Below are 23831 nucleotides of genomic sequence, written 5' to 3'. Positions count from 1 at the left end.
AAGGAGAGGCCGAGTCTCTCTGAGCTGCAATTAAAGAGTAAGAGTGATCAGAGTGGAGAGGAGAGGAAAAGGCATCTATTCCAGCCAGGGGAAGCAATGTGAGATGCCCTGCTGTGAAAGAGCTTGAGGGACTTGAAAAGCCAGTAGGTCAGTAAGGCAAAGGCAAGGAAACTGAGAGATGCTGGTGAGGTCAGTACAGCAGCCCATGCAGGGCTTGGCAGGCTTGATTATGGTTTTGGATTTTCTCTTCAGAACAAAATAATGTCTAGGAGGGGCATATTCAGATCATGCTTTCAATTTAATTCAGGGTACACTTCTATAACGCAGATAATAACATGTTAAACAGAATTGAATAGTGTTCATTCTATTTGCAGAATATTAAATGATCAATGAATTACGGTTATTACTATTAATTTACGGTTATTACTTAATATGTCTTTTCATATACATTATTATTAAATCTCATTACTGTCTTGAAAGTAAGTGTTACAGGGGTTGGCACTGCAGCACAGCAATTAGGCTGTAGCTTGTGTTGCTGGCATCCCATGCCAATCCTGGTTTGAGACTCTGCTGCTCCAGTTCTGATCCAGCTTTCTTTCAATGCTCCGGGGAAGGTAGTGGATGACGGCCCAAGTGTGTGACCCCCTGACACCCATGAGGGAGATCTGAATGATATTCCCAGCTCCTGGCTTCAGCCTGATCCAGCCATTTAAGGAATGAATTAAGCAGATGGAATCTCCTCTCTCTCTCTCTCTTTCGCTTTCTCTCTCTCTCTTTCACTCTGTTGCTCTGCCCTTAAAATAAAAAATAAATGAATAAAAGTAATATGAAAATGCAGGCATGCTGATATATTACCCATGGGCATGGTCAAATGCTAGTGCAAAGTCTTGAACAATCGGGATCCAGCAGGCAGGACACCTCCCTACCCATGGTCACCCTCTGTCCCCCATACGGGTCTTGGCACAGACTGTTCCTTGCTTCATTAGGACCCAGATGATGCCATTCAACTAAACAAGCCTTCCTGACTTCTGAGTAAATTAAATCTTGACTTATTCTACAGTAATTCTATGTACACATTTCATTATGCTAGCGTTATGCCCTCAAGTTTTATTTGTTCACTTACCTGGCTTCTTTACTTGGCTAGGAGGTTTTTGTGACTATCATCCTAACTGCATCTATACATCCCCCGTACCACACCAGCAGTAAACAGCTGCCTAATAAATGTTCATTGAATTATATTCAAATAACCATAATGCTTATAACACTGAAAATACTGGGAAAACAATTACAATTTTTTAACATGAGTAACTCAAACTAAATACTTGAGCAGAAGAAACAGACTAAAGGACCATGCATAGGTTTTCCGTTGCCTCTGCCTAGGAGGGACCAACAGCTGTTGTCGCATTTCATTACCTAGCGTTAATCATGTCAGACCACCCACACCCCAGGAGCCAAGATATACAAACTTCCATGTGTCCAGAAAGACGGACAACCAGATCATCCGTGTGACTCGTAAGCCCTGCACAGCTTTTAATCGTGCCTTTTGTTGTTATTGTTTGATGTTTTTTTTTGACAGGCAGAGTGGATAGTGAGAGAGAGTGACAGAGAGAAAGATCTTCCTTTGCCGTTGGTTCACCCTCCAATGGCCGCTGCGGCTGGCACGCTGCGGCCGGCGCACCGCGCTGATCCGATGGCAGGAGCCAGGAGCCAGGTGCTTTTCCTGGTCTCCCATGGGGTGCAGGGCCCAAGCACTTGGGCCATCTTCCACTGCACTCCCTGGCCACAGCAGAGAGCTGGCCTGGAAGAGGAGCAACCGGGACAGAATCTGGTGCCTCAACTGGGACTAGAACCTGGTGTGCCGGCGCTGCTAGGTGGAGGATTAGCCTGTTGAGCCGCGGTGCCGGTGGTTTGATGTATTTTTAAAAAAATACTTAACTGTTTGAGATGAAGAGTAACAAGGAGAGAAACAGTGCAAGAGAGATCTTCCACTTGCTAGTTCACTCCCCGAAATGAGTCCAAAACCTAAGTCTGGGTTAGCCTGAAGCCAAGAGCCAGGAACTCCCTCTTGGTCTCCCACATTGGCAGCAGGGGCCAAACCATTTGGCCCTTAATCTCTTGCTTTCCTGGATGCATTGTCAGGGATCTGGGTGAAGCAGAGTAATCGGAACTCAAACTGGAGCTGTGGTACAAGATGCAAGTGTTGAAAGATGCATATTTATGCACTGTGTCTGTTTGCTTCTCCTGATTTAACCTTAAGTTAAAGCTTGTCTCTCTTTATAGATAGTATATCAGTGTCTGAGACTGCTGTTTTTAAGATTATAATGAATCCCTTTTGAGAAATATTTTTTTCTGAATGTTTTAGTTATTTTTTTCATTTTAAAATTTTCAGTAAAATATGACTTCTGAGCGGATTTGACCTAAATTTTTATTTCATTTACTAAATATATAAATATATATTTTATTTATTTCTTTTGCCAGTATTAATTTTTATATTTGTTTTCAATATTTAATTATTTTGAGAGTCAGAGACAGACACAGAGAGATCTCCTGTCAGTTCACTTCCAAAATCCCCACCAAAGTTAGGACTGGCCAAAGCAAGGTACCAGAAACTCAACCCAGGTCTCACATGTGGCTGGCAGACACGGCTTCCTCCCAGGGCACCCACTGACAAGCAGTTGGAATTGAGAACAGAACCAGTATCTGAACTCAAGCACTATTGTATGATTTGCAGGTATCTCAAGTGGCGTGCCAGCTTCTATATTTTATCTTTCTTTTTTTATATATAATTTATTTGACAGGTAGAGTTATAGACAGTGAGAGAGAGAGAGAGAGAGAGAAAGAAAGGTCTTCCTTTTTCATTGGTTCGCCCCCCAAATAGCTGCCACTGCCGGCATGCTGGGCCAATCCGAAGGCAGGAGCCAGGTGCTTCTCCTGTTCTCCCACGCGGGTGCAGGCGCCCAAGCACTTGGGCCATCCTCCACTGCACTCCTGGGCCACAACAGAGAGCTGGACTGGAAGAGGAGCAACTGGGACTAGAACCCGTTGCCCATATGGGATGCTGGCGCCGCAGGCGAAGGATTAACCAAGTAAGCCACGGCACCGGCCCTCTATATTTTATCTTTCAAAAAGCATTTCTCACTTTCTTTGGTTTTATGCATCTGATGGACAGAATATGTATTCTCTGTCTCTTTCCCATGCTCCTGTTGTTTTAGAATGGTGGGCTATATTTCTACTCCTTACAACAGTTATCTACATGGTTCATATACATTCTAATTTTTGTGCACAATCTGAAGGGTCGTGACATCATTATTTCTGTTCTTTAAAACATCTGGAACATCCTCCTTTTACTCCCTGAACAATTTTTCTTGCTATTGATTCGAATCCTAATTTTACCATATTGTTTCCACACTCCGATTAGCTATCTTAATGTCTCACAGATCAGTCACTATTTGAATTTGCCAATTTTCGTTATACTTTTTGTATGGTAGTACCTTATGTCTGGGCCCAGTTTTCTCTTCGTTGAAATACGGTTTTGACACAGCGGAGTGTGCGGGTGTTGGTGTCGGTGCTGGTGGTGGGGTGGCGGGCTGGCGGCTGGCGGCTGGGATCTGCTCGCGCCGGTTTAGGCCAGTCCTCCCTGGCTCTGGTCCAGTCCTTGATTGACAGCCAGGCACTTGCTTATCACGGCGCAGGGGCAGCCACAGCAGCCGCTCACCTCGCTGAGACTGATGAGCTAGCGCAAAAAGGCGTCGGGGAAGAAGAAAGGCACGTTTGCTGAGGCTGAGAACGCCTCTTCCCGTAGGCAGTCATTTACCAAACTCAGGCCCTCTCTGCTGAAGCTGACATGAAGGAAGTAAAACAGCTTGTTGCCAGCTTGCGTGGGGAACCCTCATCATCTGGATAGGCGGAGACACCAATGCCGATGGCGACCAGGTCCACGGTTCTCCCTCTTCCTCCACTGTAGTATAATTCCTGTGGAATATTCTCTAATGCTACATGTGGATATTCCTGGAGCTATGGCCTTATTTCCTAATCTGCCACTTGTCGTCGGTACCATTCCTCTGCCTCCATTTGGTAGCAGAACCTTAAGTGTCGCACGAGTATGAACTGGCTTGTCTTATCCCTTCCTGAAGGGCCTGGCGCACCCCCCAGCTACCCAGAGATGGTGGCAGAAGAGCAAAGGAGAAACAGTCTTTGGTTTGTTCATTTGGTTGGCTTTTTGGAGAGGGAAATTTGGAAACTGGACATACACAAAAGTGATAACCAACCCACATTCCCTGTTCATCATGACATAAAAGAAGAAACTAGAAGAGCTTAGACTACAGAAAGGCAATATGGCAAGCTCCAGCAAAGAGTTATGGGCTTTGCTCAGGAGAGGAGGGCAAGTGCATTTATTTTCATATAGTTACTTAATTACCTGCAAAATACATATTTTTGAAATCATTTTGTTGAAGCAAGTATTTTAGTGAGCAGGAATATATATATTTGTCCCTGAGACTCAGTGCAAGACCCATGAACCCCAACACTGGGCTGATCCCAATGGCTGTTGTCCCCAGTCTAGTGCTTGTAGGTGGAGCCCTTGAAACTGCTCCAATGCCAAATATCCAGGGTCTCATATTTCTATTTCTAGCAATAGGCTGTCTGTGGTGATCTAAAGCCACAGACACAGCATGGCAGCAGGCAGCCCACAGCAAAGTTAGCGTTGGTCCTGTGCTAGTTTTGGTGGGCTTGATCCCAAACAGTATAAAATATTCATTTTTATTTCAGGTTCTACCATCAGTTAGGAAATACAGTTTATTAGAGAAATCCTTGCAGTATTGAAAACAATTCCTTCTGGTATCTGAACAGTAAAACATGAATTTAAAAATGTTCTCAGTAACAAAGATTGATTAAAATTCAATCTACAAGCAAAATTCAAATCATGTTCATAATGCCCTTTATAAAAAGCCCTAAGTCCATCAAGGTGGTCCTTGTCATCTGTTCATTGAAGAAATGACTCAAAGCCAAAAGACTTGAATTCAGCTCCCCCAAGAAAGGCTAACTTTAGATAGAGCCTTGGAAATAAATCTGGGTGTCGCCATTGGCACATTCTTAACACCTTAGTTACCAAGAATAAAAAGGACACAAAGCCAGTAAAATACAGGAGATTAAATTGTCCACATACAACCAGCCTGAATTAAAAGTGAGGCTCAGGGGCCGGCGCCATGGCACACTAGGTTAATCTTCTGCCTGTGGTGCCGGCATCCCACGTGGACACCAGTTCTAGTCTTGGTTGCTCCTCTTCCAGTCCAGCTCTCTGCTGTGGCCTGGGATAGCAGTGGAGGATGGCCCGGATGCTCGGGCCCCTGCACCCTCATGGGAGACCAGGAGGAAGCACCTGGCTCCTGGCTTCGGATCAGCGCAGCTCTGGCCGTTGCAGCCATTAGGGAAGTGAAACAGCAGAAGAAATACCTTTCTCTCTGTCTCTCTCTCTCTCTCTCACTGCCTGTAACTCTATTTGTCAAATAAGTGAATAAAATCTTTAAAAAAAAAAAAAGTGAGGCTCTCCAAGCTGCATAATGGCCTTATTTTTCCTAAGCATCTACTGGTAAGGTTTGCTCTTCAAATGTAGGTGGAAAAGAAAAAAGAAAAAGAAAGATATACCCAGAGTGTGAAATCAACAGCAGGTGAACTGAGGGGCCGCCCATGGGAAACAAGTGAAACTGATATCCAGCTGAGGACCATTCCTCATCTTCAGGGCAAGCACGCGTGCAGAGTTGGCCGGAGGAATTCACAGTCGGTATAATCTGTGACCGCTGGTGCGTGCTCTTCCTATTTCTGGATAGAAAGGTAACTGTGGTCTCTCTAATCCTACTTCTGTTATGCCATCCTCTGTCTTTGACTTTGGAAACGCAAATACAGATAAACATAGTCACATGATCTGTTCTTATTTCTCAGGACGGGATGGAAGTGTGTAGGTCTTGGTTGACTTTGGACAGAAAATGCTACTGTTTATATCCCAAGGAGCATTGATTTCAACACAGGACATGAGAGAGTTAAAGTCAGATAAGTAATTGCTAGAAGTTACAAAAATGATATTGTAGTCAGTGATCTAAGTTGCCTACAAGCCTCAAATGGAAATTTGCAGAAGCTCCAAGATGTCATCAACAGGCTCAGGGAAACCTGTGGATCCCAGGGGCCTGAAGCAGTGAGCTGATTTACAGACATTTGTTTTTGAAGTGGTCGTAAACGCAGAAACTGCCATTTGGCCACATTCCCTGCACCCCTCATCCATCAGGAAATAATGGCTTACTTTTGTGTGTGTGTCCTTTCAGTTCTCTGGTGAAAACTTCCTAGGATTTTGATACAGAACCACACTGCTAAGGGATCCTTCAAAGACGCAGTGAGAATGTAAGGGGTAAATGGGACACAGAGCTGACGACAGACAATCTGCTAAACAGGAAGAAGAATCCAAGATGATTATTTTGGAATGAGCTGCTAGTTTGAATTCTTAGCTTTGACATTTATATATATCAGCCTGAAACAAGTCGTCTATTTAATATAAATAGAAACCATTAGTGTGATATATTTTGATATGCAGATATTTTATTTTGACATAAAACCATTCCGCAATTTGTTATCAAGGACAGCAGATGGGAGTCCAAAAAGTGGTGAAAATTGCATGAGAGAAAAAAAAAATGTTGCATGTGAATGTAGCTAAAAAGTCACAATCTTTTGGGTTTATAAGTTTGAGTGAAATCTTGGTGTTTGCCAAATAGCTGGTTGATTCATACAATTTTAAAATAGCTTACAGGAAGTGGTTGCTGGGCAGCCTAACCTAGGCCTCGGAGGAGCTCTTGTCACACTCGACAAGATGGGTTTTCCCGAGGCTGCCAGTTCGTTCGGAACCCAACAGATTGAGGCTGCACCAGCCAGCTCTGCAGGTGATGCATTTAAGGCAAATCTTGTCTTCAAGGAGACTGAGAAGCTGAAGAGGAAGGAGAACAGTACGGAAGAAAATCGGTGGTATCTTTGCCTCCAAGCTGAAGGATGGCCCTGAGGGTAGGAAGCCACCTGGGTGGTGGATGTGACAAACAGCAAAGATTCAGAGCATCGGAACTTAGATAAGACAGCTGACTTCGCCCTCTCCATGGCTGACTCGGCCTCACTGGCGTCAATGACTCCTAACAGGAACCCTCAGTTGGTCGTCTTTCGAAGCCAATTGAAAATCACTGGCAACCTGGGTCTGGAAATGAAGGCATAAAAGCCTCAGCTTCAGGCAGGCAAGACTAAGCTGTGAAGAACTCCCCTTGGCGCCTTCTGGAAATCCAGATGGGTATCCATGTATTTCATTGTCAGAACTCACGTTCAAACTGCACGTTGGCAAATAGCCTGGAATAGAGCTTGCAAATGGGTGTGACCAATCCTGTTTTCCCTCAGTGTTGGGTCAGTAGGCCCCATAGGGTACTACTGCTTTGCTGAATGGCAAACAACTGTGCTTTGCAAAGTTAATATGGTAACTATGGTTTGAGGTAAGATTGAGTTTCAGAATAAGAAAGTCAAAATCCAAAACTATGTAAACAAAAGCTCTTAGTTTACTTGAAAATTACATTTATGGTTTATTCTGCTGAAGCGTCAATGTAAAAGGTTGTCTTGGAAGAACGAGGGAAGGTACGATATGAATAGTTGGACAGTAATGAGTGCTCGGCACTTGATCAGTTTCTCTTTAATAGCTCTTAAAACTCTATACTAGGATAAAAAAATAAATTTTGCATCATGTTGACAATATATTTTCTTTCTGGATCAAAATACAAGATATACAATCAGAGTGTAGGGGAAAAATCTGTAGCTGAACACAGTGAACACAGACTTTTTTTTTTAATTTATTTATTTGAAAGGTAGAGTTACAGAGGCAGAGGCAGAGAGAGAGGTCTTCCATCTGCTGGTTCACTCCCCAAATAGCTGCAATGGCCACAGATGTGCCAATCCGAAGCCAGGAGCCAGGAGCTAGGAGCTTTTTCCAGCTCTCCCTCGCGAGTGCAGGGGCACAAGGACTTGGGCCGTCTTTCACTGCTTTCCCAGGCCACAGCAGAGAGCTGGATTGGAAGATCAGCCTGGACTGGAGCCTGCACCCATATGGGATGCCTGCACTACAGGTGGCAGCTTTACCTGCTACACCACAGCGCCAGCCCCACAGGCCCGTTTTTAAAATAAAAAATATGTTAAAAATGGGTTTCCTTCTTAAAAATCAGTATATTGAAGTTGTAAATGCTGTTGTTGAAAGTGAGCAAAGAATGCTTTGAAATGCAGTTTTCAAATTATATATCAATAGCAATTTATAAAGCTTTCAGTCTTTCGTTACAATTTTCCTTTTTCATATCAGTTTAGTTTAAATAATTACCCACATTTATCTTTTATCCTGGTTTTACTAATGCTAATGTTATTACACTGAATGAAACATGAACTAAAATATTGCTTTTAGAAGAATTTTAATAGAAAGATAAAATGGCTATTCCTGAAAATAATAAAATGACTTATAGGTGTATAAAACTGTAATTCAAAAATCACTATTTAATGCGGTTTCAATATTTGAATATCCTTGAAGTTCCATCTTTGCTTTCAGAATAGTAAAACCAAACCTTCAGTCTTGTTTGAAAAACTGAAGACTATTACAGTTGAGGCAAATACTGCTGATGGAGTAATTTCACCATCTAGTGGTGACTTAAGATATTACCACCAAGATTATTACAGGATGTTGCATACCTCAAAACCATCAAAGTGCTCCTTTTAGTACTTTTGTCTGTCATCCAGATGAAACCGATTTAACTAATTAATCAGCACTTTCATTTGAACCATATATGTAAACAGTTACTTTAAAATGGACGTGAGAGATGTTAGTGTTCTATGGTTTCTGTAAGGCTCCCTAGAAGGGTAACATGAGTAGTACTTGATTTTGTTTTGGTTCCCTGTTCTCAGGGCATATTTAAGTTTGATTCTGAATTAACTTTGGCTCCATATGGGTGATTCAATGCAGTGAGGAGTGTGTAGTATTTTAGGACCCCAACAGACCCGATGCCCATTTCCAGCTGTACCAGCGATGTGATTTGAGAGAAGTGAGTAACGTGTGTGGTCTCCGTTTCCTCCTCTGCTACTGGAGGTAAAAACAGCGTCACTCGCAGCACACACATAAGCTATAAACAGGGACTTTTGTTTGTTTCAGTGTTTGCTGATTTGACCCCAACCTGTTCCCTCCACAGGTGAGTCAGAGACCAAACATTTAAGGGTATGTATTTCACCAGGTATGATGGGCATATTGAGGGGAAGTACAAACCTGTAACTTACCACCCTGCTTCTGCAATGCTAGTAAACAATGCTTATTGAGGGACAGTATTTGCGAACAATAAATTAATATGATTTATTGGATTTGATGTTCCAGTTAAGTCCGAGCCCTGTTATTAAAAAATAAATTCTTACTAACATTGTAATTATGGATACCACAAAGCACAAGTTGTCCTATATTCTCTGTAGCTGGCTTCCAAGTTGTGTTGCAGGAGATTGACTAGGGAGTGATGAGAGAATCTTTGTTTGTGGATCTTTGTGGCTAAAGCAAGCTCTTTGCAGGGTTCCAGAAAAGATTTTTGCTGAGTCTTTCTCCTGGGAAGTTTCCTGATGTGGGTAACTATGATGCCTGCCCCAGCCCTGGGTTTCAGGGGTCACAGCGCCAGCTTCTCACTGGCCCTCAGCTATGCCAGACTCCTCTCTGGGAAACACTTATGCAACTCAAGTCTGAAAACACTTAGAGTTCAAACCTAGGTCTTCCTTAGAACTACCACCCAAACAGTCAACAGGCTTTAAAAAAATGTTTATTTATATTCATCTACTTGAGAGGGAGAGGAAGGGAGAAGGGGGAAAGAGAGGAGAGGGAGTAGAGAGGGGAGAGGGAGAGACAGAGAGAGATCCATGTTCATCTGCCAGTTTATTCCCCAAATGCCCACAGTAGCCAGGGCTGGGCCAAGCTGAAGCAAGGGGCCAGCAACTCCATCCCAGTCTCCCAGGGAGGGGGCAGGGACCAGAGTCCTTGAGCCATCATCACTGTTGCCCAGGGTGCACATTAATGGGATGTGGACATCTCAAGCAGTGTCTTATGCTATGACGCCCGCTCTTATCAACACTTTTCTTGTTCTCTGGCCCTAGAAGTGGCTCTACACACAGCTTTTGGAAACATATTTGTATGGGCACTTAACACTGGATTTTTTTTATCTTTTGTAAATTAACACTTCAATGTAAAGTTATATTGTAACATTCATTGTACATTTCCTGATCTGAGCTATCAAACTATGGGAAAGTTTAGCTAATTCCCCAGTGAACACATGGCTAATTCTATATTGCATCATTTTACAAAATCCAGGCAGAACTGAATCCAAGAAATATAATTAAATGTTAATATCATTCTTTATTCATACTTATTCCTCAATTATCCATACCTCTGCCACTGAGGTTTGATTGTAACTTCAATAATTTCACGGATAGCATTAAAGAAGTCTTACGTGTAAAAAAAAAAAGCTTATCACTCTGTCCATTTGAAAGAAAAGGTCTAATGTAAAGGATTTTCAAAGATGAAGTGGGGAAAACATACTTGGTGTTTATAAGACCATCAACTGCACAAGTGAACACTTAATGGTGGGTGAATCAGGGAACAGAAATGAAAAGAAAATTCTGTGCAAAATGTAATGATACAAATTAAATTAGGCTAAAAATAAAAAGACTTAATCAGGGACATTTATAAGTACAATGAGTCATTAAACTGCCACGAGTCTGAAAGAGCTGAGCCTACAAAGACATCTTTTGCCCTTTTATAGCATACTCCAGGGATACAGCTTATTGAGGGGAATGGAGAGAAAAAAATCAATAGACATTTAAAATTCTAAGAGATTATTTGGCTGGATTAATATGGTTGTCTTTTTAAGAATTTAAGGCAACAGATAAGCAGGCTTAATTAAATGATCCCAACTTTTCAAAATAATAAATATGAACACAAAATAAAACTATGTTTACTGTCATCACAAGGCTATCTCTTTGGGTTTTTTCCTGAGACTTTTCTTTATTGATTAAAATATAATTTAAGGCAGCTAGATCATAAGATTCAGCATTAGGTTCAGCACTAAATCTTTCCACACACACACACACACACACACACACACGTAATTAGGAGTATAAATGGATTAAAAGAAAGGTGAGTAGTAGGAAATTTTGGAGTGGAGTAAGTCATGGTCAGCAAGGTCTGCTTATTTTAACAAAACCAAATCCACTCTTTTGCATCCATTGTTTACAGTTGCTAAGGTTTAAGCATACTATTTATGTAATGTTGCTGTGAAAAATGCAAAATCAAAGAAAAATAATCATTCATTGGTAGTACAATTAAGTTCTAATTAGTCAGTGAGTGGTTCTCTGACAGTATTTTAAAGCTAAACACCAGCACTTACAAATGGATCATCCAAATCATCTTCCATATTTAAGAGAAAGTTTGACACTTCTCGACATTTAGTTTAAGAAAAAAACTTTAGTTCTCTTAGCATAACAAGCATTAAAAGAATAAAATTAGGAGCTGTTACTTGCAGTGAAGACCTTATTTGATAGTTGTGATTATTTTATGGCATTTTGAGAACAAGTGCTAGATAATTATCACAGAAACATGTTTAATTACTTGAAGCTGAATATAGGTAGGCGGTCTATATCCTGGCTTTACAAAAATTGTGGAGAGAGTAGAGATTTTCACCTTGATGGTTTCATTAAGACAAACCAGAGGTTGGAGGGTCCAAGTGAGATTGTTTTCTACATCTGTGAGCTGTAACTGGAGCACACGAGAAACCCCTAGCGGTATGCAGATGGCACTAGTAGCCATAGTCCTCTGTTTTATTTCCATGACTGTAAAAATATTTACCTAAATTTAAAATACATGCTTCAACTTTGTTGTGATCAGGCACAATTTGCAATCTTTACCCAAGAAACTCAGCTCTCTCTCAGGGCTGTCTCACATTCTGGAATCTCTGCTTTTTGGTCTCTTTCTGAAATCCCAACTGTTCTTGAAAAACCTATCAGAATGTAGAGTTTTTTTTTTTTTTTTTTAAATCTAATGTTCTTAATCACCACTGCTTTTTTATTGAGCTCCGTTTTCCCCACATCCAAGTTCCAACGCAACCCCAAGTAATACATATATGGCTCCCAGAGTGAGCTTCTGCTGTCAGTCAAGTGTTGCTGTGAAAATGCAGCATGACAATCACAGGTGTCACAGATTTGTGCTGGCGTCTTTAGCCTTGACTCCGTGGAGTGGTTGTGATTCAGGCTCTGTGTGCCTGGGGATGGCTGCTTGCTGCTATTTGGGCAGAGTTCTGCTACTCACATGTTCATTCCGTGGCCCAATCCAGAGGGTCGCAACTACTTTCTCATTAAAATATCAGAAGTCCAAGAGGGCAAGGTCTACTGTTCAAGTCCATTTCAAGTATGATGAATAAGCCTCTCATCCGTGAGGAATGAAAACTTCCTGAAAAAGCCATATTATCCTAGCTTTCTTGTTCTAATGATTTTGATATAAAAATATGAACACACAATCAATGACTAGAAATCAATTTTATTTTGCTTATGATTTTGTAGACTAGGGCTTTGGGATATGTTTGCCTGCCCTGCTCTTGTTTCAGGTATCTCAGTGGTGAGGTCACATGGTGGCTGAGGCTGCAGCCAGACTAGGCTGGGCTTCCAAGAGAACTCATTTGCATGGCTGGCCATTGATGTTAGCCAAAAACTCAGTCACGTTTTGAACTGGCAGAGTTCATGTATGGGTCCTCCACAGCACAAGATTATCAAATTTTGAATTGGCTTCTGATATGGCTGGATCCAAGCAGAATCAGGGGGCATTATAAAGAGTGGAAATATGAGGCAGAGTAAAAGCCTTATTTGATTGCTTTATAATAAGATATTGGAACCCTCCAAAAAGCTTTATTAATCGAAAGCAGAGTGACAAAGGGTGGGGGGGAATTGAGATGGATGTTCCATCCACTGGTTCACGCACCAAAATACTTGGCAACAGCCAGAGCTGGGTCAGTCTGAAGCTAGGATCCAGGGACTCCATTCTGGAGTCTCACACATGGGTATAAGGGGTCCAAGTACTTGGTGCATCTTCTGTTGCCTTTCCAGGCGTATTAGTAGGAGGCTGGATCAGAACAGGAGCAAACTGGGACTTGAACTGGCACTCGGATAGGAATGCTTGTGTCATAAGCAGAGGCTAGCTCTCCCTGCCACAATGCCATCCTCTAACTCGTCAGACTTCATGAGTGTTTCAAGTTGACATATTTTTCAGTTACTTGGGAATTCCTTAGTGTTAGAAACATTCTTGCAGGCGTCGGAGGTTGGTGCACATCCTCTGAAAGGCACTTTGACACCTGCTTCTATCAATGGTACTTTGCCCAGGGCACATTGGTCCTTCTAATTGAACTCATAACAACCCTCTTCAAAATTCAAGGAGATCTACAGGAACTAATATTTCTGACCTGCTCTTTGTGGACAACTAGATTCCATTGTGACTATCTCTAACTTCTTTGCTAAGTCCAATGCAGAAGTCTTTGCTCCCAAATTTTCAGACATAGGTTAAATATACATACTGAGTGCTTGCCGCAGATGTCACAATTTTGCTCTCCAATTCCAGGTTTTCCAGCAACTGTGAATTCCAACCCATTGTCTCCTCAGACCAGTGAGACAAGTTCTTTCTGGTTGGGCTTTGTGCCTCTGTGATGAAGCCAACAGGAAGGTGGGCTCAGGAGCCAAGGTAAGTGTGGAGCCTGCCTGTGTTTTGCCTTGTTGAAAGGATCACAGTCCCTAGGTCACGTGCCTTGTTTTCCTTTTACCCACCAATGTCATTCAATAGTTTTCATCCCTTGTTTGCTTTTATAATTGTTATAAATTGAGGATTAGTTAGGTTCCAACTACTCCATCATGCACAGAGGTGAAGTTGAGTATTGATGTCCTATGGTCTGAGTACTGGTGTCACTGAGGTACTGAGGCAAGGCTCCAGTTGTTTGGCTGCTGCACTTGGAGCATAGGCTGGGACTGCACTTGCTTATCTCTGATTTCCTCTTTTTCATTTTCAAAAGTACTACTTTTTGGGCTAGTGCTATGGCGTAGCAGGTAAAGCCTCCGCCTGCAGTACCAGCATCCTTTATGGGTGCCAGTTCGAGTCCCAGCTGCTTTTCTTCTGATCCTACTCTCTGCTATGGCCTGGGAAAGCAGTAGAAGATGGCCCAAGTCTTTGGGCCCCTGCACTTGCATGGAAAACCCAGAGGAAGCTTCTGGCTTCTGGCTTCGGATCAGCCCAGCTCCAGCAGTTGCAGCCATTTGGGGAGTGAACCAGCAGATGGAAGACTTTCTCTCTCTTTCTCTTTGCCTCTGTAACTCTGCTTTCAAATCAATTAATTAATTAAAAAAAAATCACAACCAGAGAAACATTGTCTAATAATAATGTAATCATCAGTCTTTTTAGATTTTCTTGCCTATCCTCCCAAAATAATCCATTCATACCACTGTATATAAATCACTGAAATCCTTTTTTATTGAATAGAAGATTGAGAACAATAGTATATCACAATCATTGTAAATTCTTCATAAAATTAATACCAGACTACTCTAGAGAACAATTAGACATTTAGCTACTAAAGTATTTTCCAAATATTCAGAAAGCATGATTATAACTTGAAAATAAGTTTTACCTATATAACGTTGCTAAACATGATAGCATTCATTAATTAGTTTTTGTATGAAAGACAGCTTTACAAGAAGTGAGACCCATCCACATAGACTAACAACTTACTTGCTTTATGATCACTCTGAAAATACTTTTTACTTTGTTAAACTGTGTTTCTTATTTTTATGAATTATTACTAAATATACTCCCATTCCAGCAGATTTAAAATAGGTTGGTAATGTGACTTTGTATTTGACACCTAAAAGGGATTTTTGGATTGTTATTTAACCTGGATGTCTATGAATTTTTTTCTAAATTATTATTCTCATATATGCTTTCTCTAATTTCTCCTCTCTTGTGCCTCCCATAAAGCAGTCTTAATAACTATTTTATAATGTGAGTTGATTGAATTGTTTCAATCATGACTACATTTTGCATATTTATTCAAAGTTTCTAAACTTTACCCCAATTGCTTTGAATTCAGCATGCACAAATGTAGCATGTAGTCTATGCTCCATCGTGGTGATTATACCCTATTGAACTTTTCTCATCTGATACTCTACTTGATTAATCCTATGACAGTGTGCTTTACTTAACTAATTTCTAATTGTGCTTCTTTCTCATCAATATTCTTCATCCATCTTTGCCATTATCATTCCATTTTAGTCCCCTAGATTATCTGATTGCTTCCAATACTCATTAGTATCTAATTTCTTCTATTGTTACATGCACTTCAGATAGCTGTGCAGATATTAATTCCTCAAAAATTTATCTCATGCTGAAAATACTAAAATATTCAGTTCTTATAAATAGCTGCCACCTTTTTAGTAAATTATAGGAAAGATTGCCATATATTTGCATTGATGGAATAGAATAATCACATAACAGATACCCGTTTAAAACTTTCTGAAAGACATTAACTTCATATAGAGTGGTTTTTCAACTTTTTTTTATTCTATAGCAATGTTAGGTTCTCTGTTTTAAGTAATTTAGAATAAGTGTTATTTTTCAATATCTTTATTTTATTTTCTGTGCAGAAGCTCTCTTTTCCACTATTCTGCCCAGCCTGTATTTCTGCTAGATGTCTCCTTACACAAGAAAATGCAAAATAATAGATGTAGTAGGCATGGTAATTTTTCAACAAAACTTCAATTGTGAAAAAAAAAGGACAAAGGAAATTGTGTTAAAAAATTACTAGAGGCATTACTTGATAATATTACTGCTCTTTGTCTACATATTTTAAACCCAAAGTAGCTCATAAGATTCAGCTGAAAAAATTATTCATATATAAAACTATGACATTTAATGAAAATTATAAACCTTAAAGTGAAAATATGTGTGATCTACAGCAATATGACAAGGTTTGATCTTTTCAAAGTGGTGCAGGATTGTGAAATTAAAACTAACTAGATGATTTTCAGAAATGTAAATTCATGGAGTTTGAGTATGTGTCATGTATTAATAGCCAAAAATTCAGGCAAATAAATGTAAAACACAGGTTGGTTAAATTTCTTTGACTACAAGTTTTTATTCATACATTGGAATTGAAAATATAAATCTCTAAAATAAAGATAAAATTTGATATGAACACTTAGAACATCCTCATTCATAAACAAATTATGGTTCAGAGATTTGTGATAAGAATCTAAAAGAAATCATGGATATGAGATACAAACTGGAGAGCATCTAGTGATTGCAGGCACATTTTCAATGGGACTTGATGGTAGGCATCTTACTAAATGAGCTGAAACTCTTTTCAGATACATGTTCTAAAACAAGTTCATCTGCAAGTAATTTAATTTACATATGTGAAAAAGCTCAGTGGCACTGGGTGTGGCATTAGTTGTCTTAGTCATATCACAGAAGCAATTAGGTCAGACTGGAAACCAGCTGTGCATCAAGTAGATTGCTTTTATATCGGTGATAAAAACTCTTGTAGAGTGTGAACAATACTGGGTATAAAGTGAAACATTTTAATGAGCAATATAAAAAACAAATCGAATGAGCAAGAGAAATGTTACATTTATGAAGGATGTATGTAAGTAGAGGAAGGTAAAATAAAGTGGGAAATGTTTGCACTGGCTTACAATAAACTGTTCATCTCTACTGTCTTTTAATCAGAAAAAAATTCTACATCATTTAAATAATTTATTCAATATATGACCTCAGTTTAGAGTTTAGCCACTCTGGGGGAATTCAGTATTTATAGCTTATATTCTGAAAGAAGGCTTATATGATGTTATCACAAACTGGTAGGAGGCTGGCGCTGAGGCTCACTAAGCTAATCCTCCACCTGTGGTGCCAGCACCCTGGGTTCTAGTCCCAGTTGGGGTGCCAGATTCTGTCCCAGTTGCTCTTCTTCCAGTTCAGCTCTCTGCTGTGGCCTGGGAAGGCAGTGGAGGATGACCCAAGTCCTTGGGCCCTGCACCCGCATGAAAGACCAGGAGGAAGCACCTGGCTCCTGGCTTCAGATCCGCACAGTGCGCCGGCCATAGCAGCCATTTGGGGAGTGAACCAATGGAAGGAAGACCTTTCTCTCTGTCTCTGTCTCTCACTGTCTATAACTCTGCCTGTCAAAAAAAAAAAAAAAAAAAAAAGCTGGTAGGAAAGCAACAAGTAGGTTACAGAGAGCGAGGCATAGATCATGAGAAAATCAGGCTGTTTTGATGGGCATTCCTGTCTAAGGAAAAAGCAAGTTTAGACAGGACATCTCATCTCATTCCGACTGATATTGTCATATTGTAGTCACTGACTGATTAAAGGGTTAATGAGTAGATGCACGGATATTTTATCTGACTAGAAACAAGTCAAAAGCCAATGAAGAGAAAAAGAAAAAATCTATAAAACCATTCTCAATATCATTAAGAGGAATATGCTTTATTTCACTAAATAAAGTGCCAAGCCATCTGCTACCAATATAATTACATAATATAATATAATATGTTATTATATTATATATTATATCATTTTATTAACACTTAATATTTAAATAAAATTTTAATATTAACATTTAACATATGACATTTTCATACTGTTATATGACCCTCTGAATTATATAGCATATTTTATTATCTCCAAAGTCCCTTCAAAATATATGTAAATGTGAGAAGACATTAACAAAGAAAATCATTAGACCTATGTCCAGGAAGCTAAGGGTTATTAAACAGACCAGATGGCAAAACATAATGTTTTTCTTATAATCGGTCATATTAATTAAGCCTTGTCAATAGTTGAGCTATTATTTTCAGAGTAATATAGTTACCAATATGCAACTTCCTAAATGGAGTCAAATTTTCATAAAACTTGCCCAGAAGTAGCCTGTAAATTAATTAGGAAGGAGTATATGTAAGCATGTATAATATAATTGTTCTTCAGAAACACATAGCCAATTGAGCATCATTCTTTTGTTCACTGAATATTTTCTTTCTACAGTGATCTGAATTTGAAACAGTTGAAAAGATGACATGAAATGTAAAAAAAAAAGAGCAAATAATATACTATATATTTTCTATAATAATTGTGGAAGTATTTTAGTTTTAGGAGAAAACTATAACGTAAAACTGAAGAGACAGAAATAGTTGGACACACCCACGATTGTGATTTGAAGGGGGTGAAAGGAAGACAAATAACAAAATTTTTTCTAGATTCTATTTTTTCCTTAATTTTAGACATTTTGATATCCATTATGGTGATAATTATATTGATCATCTATTATTATCTTAATTTTTATAATGTTATTTTTCTTGTTCTCATGTTATAAGTATAGAATTTTTATTGAGATCTTGAGTATATAGTCTGAAGCCCAGAACTCAATCTAAGTTATTCACATGGGTGGCAGGGACCCAGATACTTGTATTCTCACCTCCTGCCTCTGAGAATAGACATTTTGAAGAAGCTGAAATCAGAAGCAGAACTAGGACTTGAACCCCAGGATTCCAGTATGGGTTGTAAGTGTTCCAGGTGGCATCTTTACCACCCCAACTGCAGGTGTTTAGATTTCCAGAGAGGGGTTGGAAATGTGCATTGATCACTCTGCAGATCTTATGCATGATAAGAGGCTACAAATTGTTCCATGCACAATAAGCTACTCTGACTGTAAGGTCTCTCAAATTACCTTAAGGACTATTACCATCAGATCCTGGTCATCAGGAAGTAGACGAATGAGTAGTGTAGATGGAGTCCCTTCTCTCTTCATTTTGTCAGGCTTTTGTAAACCCTGCTCACTCAACCTCTATTCACTTTTCCAAGAGGTGAAACTAAACCTTCACACAACAGTGGACAAACAGTTATTAAATAGATATTGAGTACCTGAGTTGCGTCCAGGCCCTTCCTAAACCACTCAAAATATTTTATAACAAATGATTTAATAAAATTCCAAATCATTTTTAAAAAATTGGCAGAAAAACAAGAAGGTATTTCAAAAGCTTTTAAAAAATTGGAGACCATTTTCAGTAAGTCATAATGCTGCTTCAATGAATAGAATGTGATATTAATAGAATAGATAAAAGGAGAATATAATAGACCACAAAATAAGTGTGTATATGTATGTTCCTCTCATGCCAGTTGAGGTCACCCTTCCTTTGATCACCATCTATTTGTTAGTCCATGGCTGTTCTCTCATTTCCAGGTGCTGTGTTGCATAATCATTTTAGAAGCAAGTTCCTATCCCTGTTAGTATTTTGTATACTCCACATTGGCTTAAATAGGGAATACATCACTGTTTCTGGAAATATTAGGAAATACTAGGATTAAATTGCAGCAGAATGTACAAGTTAGTAGATGACAGAGGGATTTTACGAGGCAGCAATGAAAATATTTTAGAATGTCTTTCTTAACTATACACCCACCCCACATTCCATATCTGACTGGTACTGCATTCTTCATCTTATTCTTTATTTTCTAAATGTTCTTTAAAAAAAAAAAACAGGTAATTTTTTTTAATTTTATTTATTTAAGAGAGAGAGAGTGTGTGTGTGAGAGAGAGAGAGAGGGTGAGAGAGAACTCTTATCTACTACTTAACTCCCTAAATGCCTGCAATAGCCTAGGCTGGGCTATTGCAGGTTGAATCCAGGAGCAAGAAACTCAATCCAGACCTCCCTTGTGAGTTGGAGGGCTCCTACGGGCTGTGTGTCTCCGAGTGGCCTTTCCCCAGGCTTAACCACCAAGGACTTGGGGAGCCGGCAGGTCTGGGCGGGCTCCCCGCCGCCCTTCTTGTCCCCCATCAGAACCTGAGCCGCGAGGCTGCCTGAGCAGCTGACGAAGGCAGCGGGCGGCAGGGCTGCGGCCTGGCCTTCATCTCCCGGGCCGGGTCCCAGCTCGACGAGGGACGTCAGAGGCCCTCCAGCCTTCCCTGACGGCATCTGGCTGATGTGCAGACGGGCACGGGGAGTGCGGGGGTGGCAGGGCCCCGGGGCCATGAGGAAGGGAGAGCAGCACCCCTCAACAAAGAGTGGGGGAGAAAGATCCCGGGAAAGCCCTGAATTCCTCCCCGAAGGCCAATTTCTGAGGGGAGTGGGGGTGGAGGGGGGGTGAGTTACAATCTATGCTTCGGCCCACGGCGGGACTGGGACAGGAGGGGACAATGGCTTGGAAAGAACATCATTTAAGACTCAAAAAAAAAAAAACCAGGGTGCAAGGCACCCCCATACCCAACAGTAGCCCCCCTGAAACCCTCACCTCCACTCTCAGGAGCCAGGCAGGAGAACGGCCTCTTTCACTCGGCTAATGAGTGGTAAATGGAATGAGCCCTCCGGGGGCCAATCCACTCCAAGAGCAGGCCATTTAGAGGCACAGAAAGACTGCCACTTTACCTTCTTGACTGACAAAGAAAGGTTATGCGCCTAGTGGCTTACCTCCGACCAATGATTCAAAGTTAGAGAGAGTCTGGCCCATGTTAGCAAACAACACAATGTACACAAACAGACAAACAGCATAGAGAAGCAGCACACCACGACCACACAAAGTGTCTACCAAACAGGAGCCCTCATGGCGTCCCATACAAATGCTAAATGGCAAGAGAATACAATCAACAAACAACAAGACAGCCAACAAAGCACCTTAACAAATACAAAAGACTAACTAACTAGCTCGATCAAATACCAAAATTTCAGCAGTACAAACAAAATGTGAGTCTCTGCAGTCTATTTCCCTACTGCAGGCAACCCACCAAACAGGAAACACTGGGCGTCCCCAGTTCTCCCTTTCTCCCGGGGTGTCCCCCGGGATGTGGTCTGTGTCTCTGGAGCACATCTGCCTGCCACAGTTGGGTGGAGCTCTTGCTAGAGCCCGACAACCACCCTGCCAATTACAAACAAATAACAAACCTCATCAAACAACAAATCAAAGTGTACACGTTCAATCAAAACAATAGGCACCGTACTCACCCTGAGAGATATCCACTGGAGGCGTCCTCAGGCAGCAGTCAGATCTCGGTGGAACCTCCAAATGTTAGGGTCTGAAAACGCCCACCGCCCGAGGAACGACTCCAAGAGACTTTTCTCTCATGCAACCAGCAAAGGGTTAAAGATTTATTGATCCAACATGTTGGGGCTCTCTGAACATACAAGGACAGAGGAGCAGCGAGGAACTACAGCATAGGGTTTACAAAGGCAAAAACCGCAAAATCAGGAGTGGGGAGAGAATACACGGTTGCTAAGCGGTTGCCAAAATCTTACAATCAGCAATTATGATCTTAAGACATAGACAAATCACATCTTCATTATTAGCCCAGGTAACCCAGGTGCAACCTTTCTACTTTTAAGCTTGAGCAATCATGCTAGGGGGTTTTTGTGCTCTGCCAAGGGTGATGTAGTGCACTGCTATTGTCCGACTATTTGAGATCATAGTTTCAGACCAGAGTCTCACGGTGGGGGTGGGGGGTGCTTTCCCAGAATGGAGTCTCAAGTGCTCCAAAATGGAGTCCCTACTGTCAAGGTGCTACTTTACTCTGTCTTATTTTCACAGCTGCACCAGGAAGGTTTAAACCTGTAAGCTTAAGCTTAACTTTTTACACCCGCACATATACAATTTTAACTCTTCAATCTACCCAACTATCTGAGAGATCACCTATTGGCTTCCAGAATGCACATTAGCAGGAATCTGGAATTTGGGGCAGAACTGGCACTTAAACCCACACACTCCAATATGCAATGTGGGCATCACAACCACCATCTTAACTCCCAAGTCAAACATCTGTTCTTCCAATATTCTAATTTAGTCACCTGTTATTTTGTTTATTATTTCACCTCCCCCCAAACTCCCAATTACTAAAGCAATGTCTTTGCAATAAACATTCAATTAACATTTGCTGAATTAACAAAAGATGTAACTGATTCTTAGGCATCCTTCTTACACCAACCAAGCTATCCCGATATTTTAGGAGGATTTCTTTGTTACTGAAATTCTCTTTCTTTCAGCTAACCCCTCTGTAGGTAATTTCCGCCTTCTAATTCTTCCTGTGTGTGTTTCTTTAGTGCATGCACCTCATGTTAGGAAAAGAGTCGCAGATTGGTGCCTCCTCACATGGGGCACCGAAATGCTGGGAAAAGAGTCAGAGAACAGAGAGGAGGCAGTGCACGAATTTACAGCCAGACTGAATTTATTCAGAGGAAATAAATCCGCAGAGGTGGATGCCCAACTGCCTGTGTGTACAAGATGGAGCACGTGGCAGAAGGCCCCGACCCCTGGCCTTTTTAAGGAGGGCTAGGGCTGGGGGCGGGGGTAGGGGGCAGCAGCGAGGGGAATTCCAGGAACTGGGCGGGGCCTTGGGAACCTGGAAAATAATGCAGGGTGGGGTATGAAGGCAATAGGGTGTGAGACCCAATTGAGTTTCAAGGGCAAGGAATACATTCCAAAATTGATCTCCTTTGGGCAATGAGGGAGAATGGCTGAGGCTTATGTCCTTGTTCCATCACATCATGCCTTATACTCTCAAAGTATTGACTTCTAATCCTATGCAATTATCAGTGTGTGCTCTTCCTCAAAGAGAGTTCTTGGATAAAAGAAATTATGTCATCAGCAGCTTAGATACCATATTTTATATATCTACAATATGGGTATAATATAAAAACACTGAAAATAACATTGTATATGTGGCATAGATATAATACATGCATATAAATTAAGTATAAATAATTAAGGCTATGTTTCAAAGTATTTGAGAACTCATTCATTATAAATAATAATTGGAATTAATAAACTTAATTCAATGGTAGGGTTAATAATTTATTATTTTGGATAAAATTCATGTAAATATCTCAAAATATGTATGGATAACATTTCAAATGGGTGAAACAGACAAATGTAAGAAATCAGAAAATATTTAGGTGGCTAGATAATTGTCTAATCTTCTGATTGAAGAATATTTCTTGATGATTACAATACATAAAGGAAAAGTATTAATTAAAATGATAGAAAGTCAATTATCTTTTTTCCTTTGACCAATCAAATATGTAATGAATAAAAACAAAATGAGTGTTTGTGATTGAGAATTGCCTTCTTGGTTAGACAAGATTCCTTTTCTAAGGAAGTAAATGAATCTTGCATGTTTATATAGATGGAATTCAGTGGTCTTTTCATTCTCAAACTGGTCTTTAATTTTTAAAGAGATTTAGTTATTTGAAAGGCAGAGTGACACACACACATACACATACAGAAGGAGGGAGAGAGAGAGAGAAAGGGAGGGAGGGAGGAAGGGAGGGAGGGAGACCTTCCATTTCTGCTTGTTTGTTCTCCAAATGGTTGCAACTTCTAGATAGAAGACAGATAGAAGCTTGGTGATCAAAATTCCATCCTGGCCTCCTAAATTGGTGGCAGGGGTACACATACCTGGGCTGTCACCTGCTACTTTCTCAGGTGGAGTGTTGGATCAGAATTAGGGCAGCTGATATGGGATGCTGACATCACAAGTGGTAGGCCAACTTACCGCTCCTACCAACTACTACCACAATGTGGCTGATGTGCTGGCATTGTGGTATAACTAGTCCAATGTACTAGCATTCTCAAAAACAAACACACTAACAAACAATAAGGGATATGTCACTGATAACTTCTGGGTTTCATATACATTCTTCTTATTTTTATTAACAGTGATTAAATGTTCATGACAGATCAATAAGTACA

At 40.6% G+C, this 23831-nt stretch overlaps 1 long non-coding RNA gene and 1 pseudogene across 2 annotated transcripts; both read left to right on the top strand.

The window, feature by feature from the left end:
• The first annotated feature begins 5695 nt into the window (after nt 1–5695).
• LOC149124735 (uncharacterized) lies at nt 5696–13800 on the top strand. Of its 2 annotated transcripts, none has more exons than XR_016213788.1 (3): nt 5696–5829; nt 9200–9236; nt 13679–13798. It is a non-coding gene; the product is annotated as an uncharacterized LOC149124735 (long non-coding RNA). The 2 variants fall into 2 exon arrangements; XR_016213787.1 differs by lacking the exon at nt 9200–9236 and adding an exon at nt 9237–9262 and having other exon boundaries at nt 5698–5829; nt 13679–13800.
• On the top strand, nt 6797–7506 carry LOC100344403 (sterol carrier protein 2 pseudogene; annotated as a pseudogene).
• Nucleotides 13801–23831: the final 10031 nt, after the last annotated feature.

Source organism: Oryctolagus cuniculus, chromosome 9 (genome assembly GCF_051225735.1).
Source record: "Oryctolagus cuniculus isolate XC-2025 breed Fujian yellow rabbit chromosome 9, ASM5122573v1, whole genome shotgun sequence".
Taxonomy (NCBI): Eukaryota; Metazoa; Chordata; class Mammalia; order Lagomorpha; family Leporidae; genus Oryctolagus; species Oryctolagus cuniculus.
Note: the sequence above shows the minus strand (reverse complement) of the source record. Positions and strands in the feature narration are given on the sequence as shown.